We start from the raw sequence: 10,889 nt of genomic DNA, 5'->3' as shown, positions 1-10,889 counted from the left end.
ATCTCAAGACTTGAAGACTACTGCAAGACTACTACTATTGGCTGATCTTCCACTGCGAGACACCAAAACCCCGCAACTAGTTCAGAATTTAGCGGCAGCAACACAACTCGTATTCAATCTTCCGAAGTTCAGTCATGTGACTCCTTTGCTGCATTCCTTCCACTGGCTTCCTGTTGCCGCCCGCATCAAATTCAAACCCTGACCCTGGCCTACAAAGCCAAAAACAAACCAGCTCCTTCCTACTTGATGGCAATAATGGTCAAAGCCAGATCTGTACCAAGAACTCTTAGAGCTTCTAGTACAACTCGGCTTGAACCACCATCACTCGAGACCAACAGAACATCCTGACTCTTCTCAGTGCTGGAGCACCAAGGTGGTGGAACAAACTTTCACTGGTTGTCAGAACAGCAGAGTCACTCGCAGTCTTTTCTGTCCTTACCAAATGTTCATGTGGCTGAGTGCAATCAAATTACACTAGTAATACATGAAAAACCTTCTGGACCTACCTTGAAGAATCTACATTTTTTCAGGGTGGATATTGTTGGGTGGAGTTGGCTTATTTGAGAATCAGATCAGCAGCAAGACAAAAAAACGGCAGGACAGCAGTTATTCAGGAGTGCCCATGTGTCCTGTTCCTAAATTAGCCACAGTTTCTATTTACTGTCCAGTCTCAGAAAGAGAGAGAGAGAGAGAGAGAGAGAGGGGACCACTCTCTTGCTTGGTCTTTTTCTCTGAGTTTGCTGGCTTTCTTTATCCACAGATGAGTGCTTGCAGCTCTGAGGCAGAACCGGCTTGTTTGTCTTGGCCAAGTATCCTCCTCCTTAAGTATCTTCCTCATATCCCTGCAGCCTCACGCCTCACAGGCTGTACACAAGAAACATCATCAGGCAGTAACTGCCCTGCTGGTTGGTTCCTGCTGTGAAAAAGCGTTTCTTCACCCTTGACTGGTCCTTCGTTGTCTTCCAGTGTTTAGTGGAGGTTGTCGCTCTAGCTTGAAATGATGTTATTTTTTTAAACAACGGTCTTTTCATTGTTTTTTGCATAATATAATATACACACACATTTGAGAAAACAAGAAGAAGAAAGAAAAGCACAAATGATCCCTCCCCCCAGTCTTAATCGCTTACTTGCCACATTGCATCAATCTCGAAGTAAATAGATAATATATAAATATAACCACAAATATATAAGCACATTCATTTGTTCAAAGAAAAGGCAAAAGGTAAAAAGTGTATAAATAAATTCACAAAAGTAAATCACAGTAGAAAATTGAATATTAAATAGTTTTCAAACGGGGACAATATTAGTCGACTAATCCACAGTGTCTATCTTGTCTATATAGGTCAAAATAGGTTGCCAAATACTATGAAATCTACCACTAAAGCCTGCCAAAGTGTATCAAATTTGTTCTAAAATCGAAAACTGCATTACCTTGTTCACCCAATTTTTAAAAGTAGGAGGATTGTTCTCTTTCCTATAAGCTGTCTACACTGGAAGCCCAGATAAGTTGAATTTACTTAAAAAAAATTGAGGAAACCGGTTGCCTTAAAAAGTTAAGTAATGGGTAATGAAAACTTAGGTTAGCATAACTTATTACATCAAGTTATTACAACTTAAGGGATTTTTTTTTTATTTCCAGGGCTCTCAAGTTTTGAAGTTTTATGAGAGAGATTGGGGGGGGGGTGCAGTGGCGATGGTGGATGCGCACAGTTCTTCTTCCGTTGGACCAAACAGCCGATGGATTGGCAAGCGTGAGAAATACCATGTGTGCCATGTGAGCATGTGAACTCGCTGAGGTGCGTGTGTCACACGCTCAAAGCGTGCGACTTGAGAACACTGTTTATTTCTAAGGTAGCCCAGGAGGAATCACTACACACTGAGGGTGAGTGTTATTCAGAAACTGTTGGACACACCCAGTATGCAAATAGATTGTGACAGAAGCCAATGGAAAAGAAGCTGTTAATGGCAACAGACTAATATGTTGGTTCAACTCAAAGATCTCAGTTTGAATGTGCAGTATATGTGCCCAACAAATGTTCAACTAACTCAAAATAGTTGAGTATTGTTTAGAAACATAACATTTTATGTAAAACAGACTTAAATCATTTGAGTTCAAACAACGTATGGGTTTACAGCATAGAAAGAGTCAAAGACAGAATTTCAAAAGACAGCCAATTTTAGACAAAACCAAATCATGTGAGCATGTGTTGATATTTCTGTTTGACATCTGTCACATGCTGAAATCATATTTTGGAAAAATTTGTAGCAGTGTAAACGTTGAACTACTTCAAACTGAATTATAATGTGCCTTAAACATATGGAGGAGGAGTTTATGTCTATATCTAAAATATTCTGCCTCTGCTCTGTGGACATACTAATAAAAAGTTCTAAATGATGTTATTTCAAAATTAAATTTGAATGCTGTGTATGTCTAGTGGCCTTGGCGTTCCACTTGCCTTGGTCGGATGCTGAAGAAGCTTATTCTTTTATAAGGACAGTTGGATTGATTGTTTTAATCTAGCGCTCATCTTTTGGTGTATCTTTTATTCATGCGCCTGAGGACAGTCCTGCCATATACTGGTGTCTTCTTCTCTGAAACAATTTCCTCAATTTTTTTTTTTTATTATTATAACCATCCTAAACGGAATCCCCTGCCAGGCCTGCGGTGTGTGACAGACATTCCTGTTCAGAACATTGTGCCTTTTTAAATTTAATGGACTTTTCAGTTTACAATCCATATGTTTGATTGGGTCGTGAGTTTCTCTGAGGTGAACAACTGAAATCACTCTCCAGCACTGTTTATGAACCCAGTGATGGTGTAACATCTATTGGGAATGGCGTGAGAGTGTAATTGAAGGTTATAAGGCGAGGAGTTTATGTGCTATGAAGGGCCTTCTGGGAATGGGACGCCATTCAGCTTCAAAAATCTATTGGTCTAATCATATATAGGGTCAAATAACCTATAGGAGACATTGTAGGAAAATGTTTCTCAGACATAAATTATGTTTCTGCAAGAGGTGACAGTGGGAATCATCTCCTATAGTGAGACAGCCAGGGTCCCATTGTCAGGGTCGCTGGTAATTTCATAAATAATGCATGGCACAGTAATATCTTTAACACTGTAACACTGTAATGATGCACAGAGCAGTGCAGAATAGCCCAGCGTTCAGCCATGACTTCAGTTCAAACAACAGAGAGAGACGCCTCTGTCCTCGCAAATGACTTAATTTAATGGATTTTTTAAGTCTGATTATCTGTGTGACCCACAGGCTAATTAAAAAATCACTTTTTCTAGCTGGATGGGAATAATGTATGACTTCAGAGATGTTTCTAATCAGGATTTGACTTCAAACTATATATTTTGTGCAATTTCTGCAAACCACATTATATCATCACTAATTATAGTCCTTATGTCTTTATGTTTGTTTCTATTCATTATAACTGTCTTGTATTATGACTTGTTCACATCTCTGACTCTAAGGAAAGTTACTGGAAATTGTAAAACCATTTGATTTGTCATTTGGTTTGGTCAGTTTCACAGTGCTGGTACTTTAGCAACCATGCCAACTAATCAGCTTTCAAACCATGATAATTAGTAATCATAATCAGATTTCTGCAGGTTTCTAATTATTTGAGTGGTCATGTAAACAGCATACTTCTATTTTTTTTAGGTTCGGATTAAGGCCTAGAAATCTGATCGTGAATTCTGTTAAAAAAAGTTTGAGTATTTTAGCTCAGTAATTCGATTTCTCAGTACATGTATACTATAACTCTGATTCCTTTCAGTTTCTCATACTGCGCTTGCATGTCAACGTAACCAGATAGAAAAACAGATGCTTGTTTTAAAAATTTGGAATAAATACCACATTCTTCTGTAAGATTATTGACTAATTGCAAGTTAGAAATCTTATTATTGCCTGATTAATGTAAAGCAGGAGTAAAGTGTGTACGGAAGTGCAATGAAGACCCATACATTTTTATTACATTTTAAAATTCTATAAACTGTAAAATTGTATAAGCTTATTAGGGGCTGTTAAAATTAGGCTGCATTTTATTTACTTTAGATTTCAGCTGTTCGGTGTCAGCAATACTCTTTGCTATCTTACACCCTATTAATAGTCTATTTTCACGCCTTGTGCCCACAGTATTAAAATAGCAAATAAAATATCCCCTAAATAAACCCTGACAACAGTCAATCATCACGCGTCAATACCTATGCTTAGCATGTGTATGCCCTATATCCAACTGCACAGTGAACAATTGACGTCTCGCCTATAGATCACTAAAATAGGGCCCTATATCTTTTGCTCCACTAGCTGTGAACATGTGCAATGGGCAATTAGTGAAGAATTGTTTAAATAATGAATTCATAGCCATATTTTTCAGATCTAAGACCATCTAATAAACAATGCATATTTATATATTGTATCAGCATTGCCAGTTATCCTAAAGATTCATATAAATTCAGACCATAGTTTGCCTTTAACCTTTGTATTTTATGTCAATCTACTCTATAATTTAGTGTAAAACTTCTCTAGATCGCTGTACCTGAGCCTGAATATAGCTGTCAGTCTGGCTGCTGAGACGAGTTCCTCACACAGCGTTTACTTTCATCCTGTCAAAACAGCTGGATGAAAACAGGCAGCCAGGCGTTACAGCAGGAGTCATTTAGCCAGTCCAGTAAGCATAACTGAGCAGCGATGAAATCTGTCCTGTTTCTGCTACAGTTATAGGAAGGTAAGGGCATTTGGCTGCTGTGTCCCTAATAAAGCTCTACAGGGTTTGGACAATGAAACTGAAACACCTGGTTTTAGACTACAATAATTTATTGTGGTGACGGACAGTTCTGGTGGAAACAGGAGAGTTGAGGTGCACATTGAATTCTGCCGTGATTTGATCAGCCGTGGTTTTATGTTTTTTGGATACAATCCGGGTTAGCACCCGAACATCCCTTTCAGACAGCTTCCTCTTACAGCGTCCACAGTTAATCCTGTTGGATGTGGTTGGTCCTTCTTGGTGGTATGCTGTCATTACCCTGGATGCCGTGGCTCTTGATACTTGATCACAAAGACTAGCTGTCTTGGTCACAGATAAACCAGCAAGACGTGAAAAATGTGCAATATGTGGTTACTGAAGACAGTTGCACATTTTCAACATTTTAACACAACGTGAAGCATCACGGTGTGTAAATACTATTGTCTTATTTTCACCAAAACACAATAACTAGAGGAAATGAGGGTAAGACATTGATTTCCCTTTTTTCTGTTGTTGTTTTTTTTTCTCGACAGAAATTTTGTCCATTCATTTCAAGGTCGGTTTAGAGCATCACACTAGCGGTAGTAGCTTGCAGCACTTGTGCATGCATTTTTTATGATAAGCAGTGAAAGTGTGCACAGGGGGATAACCGTGGCATTAACAGAGACCCAGTGTGTTGTTAATACAGCTTTAAGTGATTTATTGGGGCTGTTATGTAAGAGCATCGTAAACCAGGACCTGACTTGTGACGGCTGCCATTACCCTTTCATAAGCAGATGAAATACAGGAGAGTCTGCACTGGGAGAAGAAGCACTGGGGCTCACACTGTCATCCACAAGCCATTCATCTGCATAGGTTTTATTACTTTTCTGCTGGGCTCTGAACCAGGTTTGGGAATAAATATTAAAAAAGATTTTGTGTGGAAAATGAAATGCAGCAGATAATGGAATTATTCTCAAATAAAAATAAACTGCTTAATAATTTCATGATTTTTCTCAGTCAGTCATCCAAAACAGGTTAAGAATTGTCCTTGGGCAGCTCTGATGAGAGCCAGTTTCATCATTGCATTTTTGATGGCCTTTGCAACTGAGCTTGAGGATGCTTTTAAAGTTCTTTAAATTGTTTTGATTGAATGATCCTAATAAAGTATTTTTTCTTCGCTTAGTTGAGCTTCCACAATTTAGCTCTAACAATCAGAGTGCCTACATTGCCCTACTATTTCTGTGTGTACTGCTCCATGCCTATGTGTCACAGTGTGCCAGCCAGGGATCATGTTAACCCAAACACAAAGGTAACAGCACATGTATTTTTAGCTTTTTTGGCCATAAAAAGCAACCAGGCTGTGGAATAGCCAGTAGAACGGTGTTCTGCCCAACCCACCCCACTGACACCCATACAAACTCTGCACCCTGCACTTTACTTTACACTGCATCTATCAGACTTTTCCATATTATACAGCATTCTGCCCCCTGCACTCCCCACTCAACTCATTCCTTACCTGCACTTACTCATAGCTATACTGTGACATACTGACTACTTCCACACTATCCATATCTACATCTGTGCATATCTGTTCTGTGCAATATTTGTCTATAGTGTAAGTTATCATGTTTATTGTAATTAAGTGTATTGTAAATAGTGTTTATACTGTAAGTTATCTGTATGTCCTATTTTTATATATTTTATATTATTTTATTACTCTCTTGTAAATATTATTCTTTGCGCATTGGTGGGAATCTGCACCCAAGTTTTTCACTCACATGTACACCTGTACTCTGTGACGTGACAATAAAAATCTTGAATCTTGAATCTTGAATCTTGAGTCATAAAACTGGAATATCCAGAGAAAACTCACCCAGACATTAAAAGAACACACCAAACTCCTCATGGATGGTCACCAGAGCAAGCATCGATACTAAATATTCATAATGAAAAAACCTGCTACCTCTAAAAGTGTTCAATAATGTTAATTAAGAGAACCTAAAATGAGCCACCATTAAAGAACACATTTTACACATGCATTTCTGGACAAGCTGGGAGATACTGAAGTGGGAACTGATTAAGATGAAAGAAGCATGTGGATAGAGGCTGTAAGAGTTTTTACACAAGGAATTTTTACACAATGTGGCAATTTTTTTGGCAAAGTTATGATGGATGAGGGTCTCGTGCAGCTCCACCAAAGTTACATAGTGCTACAGTATATATTTATCAGCATTCAGGAATGCTCAGAATGTCTCAGAATAACCAAAGATGTAAATTCTTCTGGTTACAGTTAGTGAAGCATCCACTTCATTCCACAGCTTTTTTAAGTTAAAATGCTTTTTAAGTTAGTTTTTTGGATTTGTTATTGAAGGATTGTACCTGTGAAAGTGAACAAAACCTTGAATTGACCTACAACAAGTACAGCACTTTAAGATTAGTCAGAAGTCTGGCTGGCAAGAACAGCTGCATTGAAATGAGTTGCATACATAGGCCTCCAAGGAGTTGCCAACCAGCTTTCACCCAATGATCTTTTGACGTCACTGGTTCTTCTAGAAGCTCTAGCTCCAACAAAGTGAAATGCCAACCCCAAACCCAAACCCACACTGCTCTTATTTATTACCAACACTACTGTCCAGGAGGATGTGTTGTTAGAGCTGGGTTTTATTGCCACTCCATCGTTGTGATGATTCCTCGTGAAACAAAAGGAGCTCTTGGCCAAGCCAGACACTTTTATTAGAGGTGTATTTGTGGTGGATCTTTTGCAGAGGAGATTTATTCCTTGAGGAAACGAGTGGCGAGCTAAAGGACAGAAGCTTTCACGTCACCCGCGGAGGAGAAGAAGGAGGAGGAGGAGGAAGAAGATGCTGCCTCTCTAATGGAGACTCAATCCATTCCTTCATGACCCCCAGCAAAGTCATTACGAGCGTCTGGAAAATGAAGCACTGGGGCTGGCAAGCCAAGTCAAGTCTAGCCTACAGTCAGTGAAATTAATTAAGCCTCGAGTACTTTACACTTTACAGCAACTGTGTGGGCTTGCAAAGGAAACCAACAGAGCTTAAAGTCATTGATCTTGGATGATGTGATGAGATTCTAATGTCACAAATGATTCATCTTTGCTATCTGCAAGCCTCATTTTCTCATTTGAAATGCATCGTTCATCTGTCTTCTTCATTTATTCAGCCTGAGCCATTTAAAATCTTACACTTACTTAGTTTCATAATATTGAACAGTGGATTTAAATCAGCCTGAACATAAAAAATTATAAGATTTCAGCAGAGTGGACAAAGTTTCTAATTGGTGCTGTTGGTCACATTACCTGACATTCTGTACTGTACAAGTTCTCTGCTATTTTTTTACGTAGGTATAAACTGGCCAATGTTAGTTTAGACGGACTTGCTGGACCCTTAGTTAGTAATTATTGGTAATATATTAGTAATTAGTAATTATTTTTGGTTCTGGTTTGCTTCTGATCTCAAGGAGGCAGGTCTACCAAATGAGTAGGCGAGTCAGGTGCCGCCAATGGTCTCTACTACGCATTACAATATAGCAAAAAATGTTGACTTCATTTTCACAGAATGAAAGGCAATATAGTCACACATAGAGTTTTATGTTTATATAAAATATTGATATTGTCATTGATAAAGATTATATGTATCATTTAAACTTCAGCTCCTTCATAGTAGTAGTCTTATATTTTTGCTCTCATTCATACAGCTTGTGGATTCTTGTTGCAGTAAAGATCCTAAGGGGAAATGAAGTGCTACTCTGCTGCTGCTTTGGCTCATTTGCCGCCGGTTGATTGATCTGGTTGGCCTTCTTTAGGCCCTGATTAAAAATGTTTTTCATCTTAAACCCCTATTACTTTATTTACATCATTATTGTAAGTCACTTTGGACAAAAGCGTCTGCCAAATATAATGTAATGTAATGTAATGTAATGTATTGTAATGAAATGTAATATAAAGTTGGCACAAATTGCAGTTGAAAATCAGATCAGATTCAGTGTGTTTCTGCCGTTCACACAACAGTGAATCCTTCACCATCATCTGTAGCCCCGATTGTGTTGTTTTGATCTGGTTTTTGAGTATCTGAAGGAAACATTTCAATGACCGCTCATCCATAAAGTGTCAGTCATCACTGTCACCATGATCGTGCGTCTGCTCCTACTGTCTTATTGTGATTAAATGCACGTCTCATTATCGTCCCAGCAGCTTCCTCTGAGTACGGAGAGCCAGCAGCGGCCGGTGGGGGAGAAATTATAGCAGGCTGTTATGAAGTTGTCGCATTGTGTCACACAGTGATTGAGTGTTGGGAGAGGTTTGAGTGTGACGCGTGATTTAGCAGATGGACGGCTGGCTCAGCGTGTCAGGAGCGCAGTGGCGGTGGAATAAACATGCCTGAGCTCAGGCAGGGAAGGCATATGCCACTGCTATTAAAGCCCTCATTCAGACACCGAGGCTTAATGAGCAGAGAGAAGCATATGCTGGAATAGCCAGGCGATAGTGCTGCATCAGCTCCTGACACAGTCATTACAAACTGATGATTCTCCTAAAGGCCATTTACATAATGCAGCTTTAATACACACTGGCCACTTTATTAGAAACAGCTACCTTGTAATTCTGTACTTCAACTCATTGGTCATTTTATTAGAAACAGCTTGCTTAAGTAAACTGGTCACTTTATTAGAAACAACTACATTACATTTCTGTGCTTCCACTCTGTGGCCACTTTATTGGCAACTTCCATAAGCAAACTAAATATGTAAAAAAAAAAACACCTACCCAACCTTGTGCTTTCAATCACTGGCCACTTTATTAGAAACACCTACCCAACCTTGTGCTTTCAATCACTGGCCACTTTATTAGAAACACCTACCCAACCTTGTGCTTTCATTCACTGGCCACTTTATTAGAAACACCTACCCAACCTTGTGCTTTCATTCACTGGCCACTTTAATAGAAACACCAACTTTGTACTTCTGTACTTCAACTCTCTGGTCCTTTTATAAGGACACCTATATTAAGCAAATTGGCCACTTTATTAGAAACTCCTAACCATCCTACCACTTTCACTCACTGGCCACTTTATTGGAAACACCTACTTTGTAGTTCAACTCACTGGTCATTCTATTAGTACACTTATACTAAGCAAACTGGCCACTTTATTAGAAACACATACCTAACCTACTACTTTCAATTACTTGCCACTTTACAAGAAACACCTACTGTCTGCATCCAGTCATTGGCCACTTTATTAGAAACACGTACCCAACATTGGCCATTTTATGGGCAGGTCACATTGGCCACTTTACTAGAAACAGCAACTTTCTGCTTCCATTCATTGGCCACTTTATTATAAACATCTACCATCTATAACATCTCTATTTGGGTAGATGGTTGTCTTTCCCCTCATCACTCTAAAAGGGTGATGTGGATCAGCACATGGCGTCTGTGAGCTGATGTATCAGAACCGAGGCGTTGCGCTTTCCTCCAAGTGCACTGTGATGCTACTCGGCAATGCTGCATCAGCAGCAGTTTGATGGTGTAAACAAGGACATATTGTTTTTTTCTGCATGGTAAAACTGAAATATATACAATAACCCTTAAAATATAGTATGAAACGTTTACATTAATCACATGAATTTCTTGAAGTGTAAAGAAAAGAGGCATATAAAGAAAATATGTATATATGTCATATACTGGTACATTATGGCAGGCACTGTACAGTATTTGGCAGATGGGCATTATGTGTTGGCTCACTGGCGTATATCAGTCATGGATGCTGTTTTTCAATGTACATTAAATGCAGAGCAGCTCTCTGTTTCAGTGGCTGCACAATCATAATGAGTTGAGCACAAGTAATTACACCCATCCTGTAATCCTGCAATCAGTCTGTTTCAGTTCATCTAATCACTGCGTCCTAAAACCAGCCTGAGAAATGAGGGAAAAAGCTTTTTAAATTGCAGGGTTTGATGTTCCCCATGCTTCACTAACAACACACACATCCTATCATTTTTATTGGCTGCTAGACGGATACTGAATGGAGATCTTTTGATTCTTTCTTTTGTGTTCTTCTCTTTTAATGATCACTCTGAGTTTTCTTCTGAATGATGTTTATCTGCATGAACAGATGCCAGCACTGGATGGTGTTATT

Source organism: Astyanax mexicanus, chromosome 20 (genome assembly GCF_023375975.1).
Source record: "Astyanax mexicanus isolate ESR-SI-001 chromosome 20, AstMex3_surface, whole genome shotgun sequence".
In the NCBI taxonomy this organism is placed as follows: Eukaryota; Metazoa; Chordata; class Actinopteri; order Characiformes; family Acestrorhamphidae; genus Astyanax; species Astyanax mexicanus.
This window is presented reverse-complemented; position numbering follows the sequence as displayed.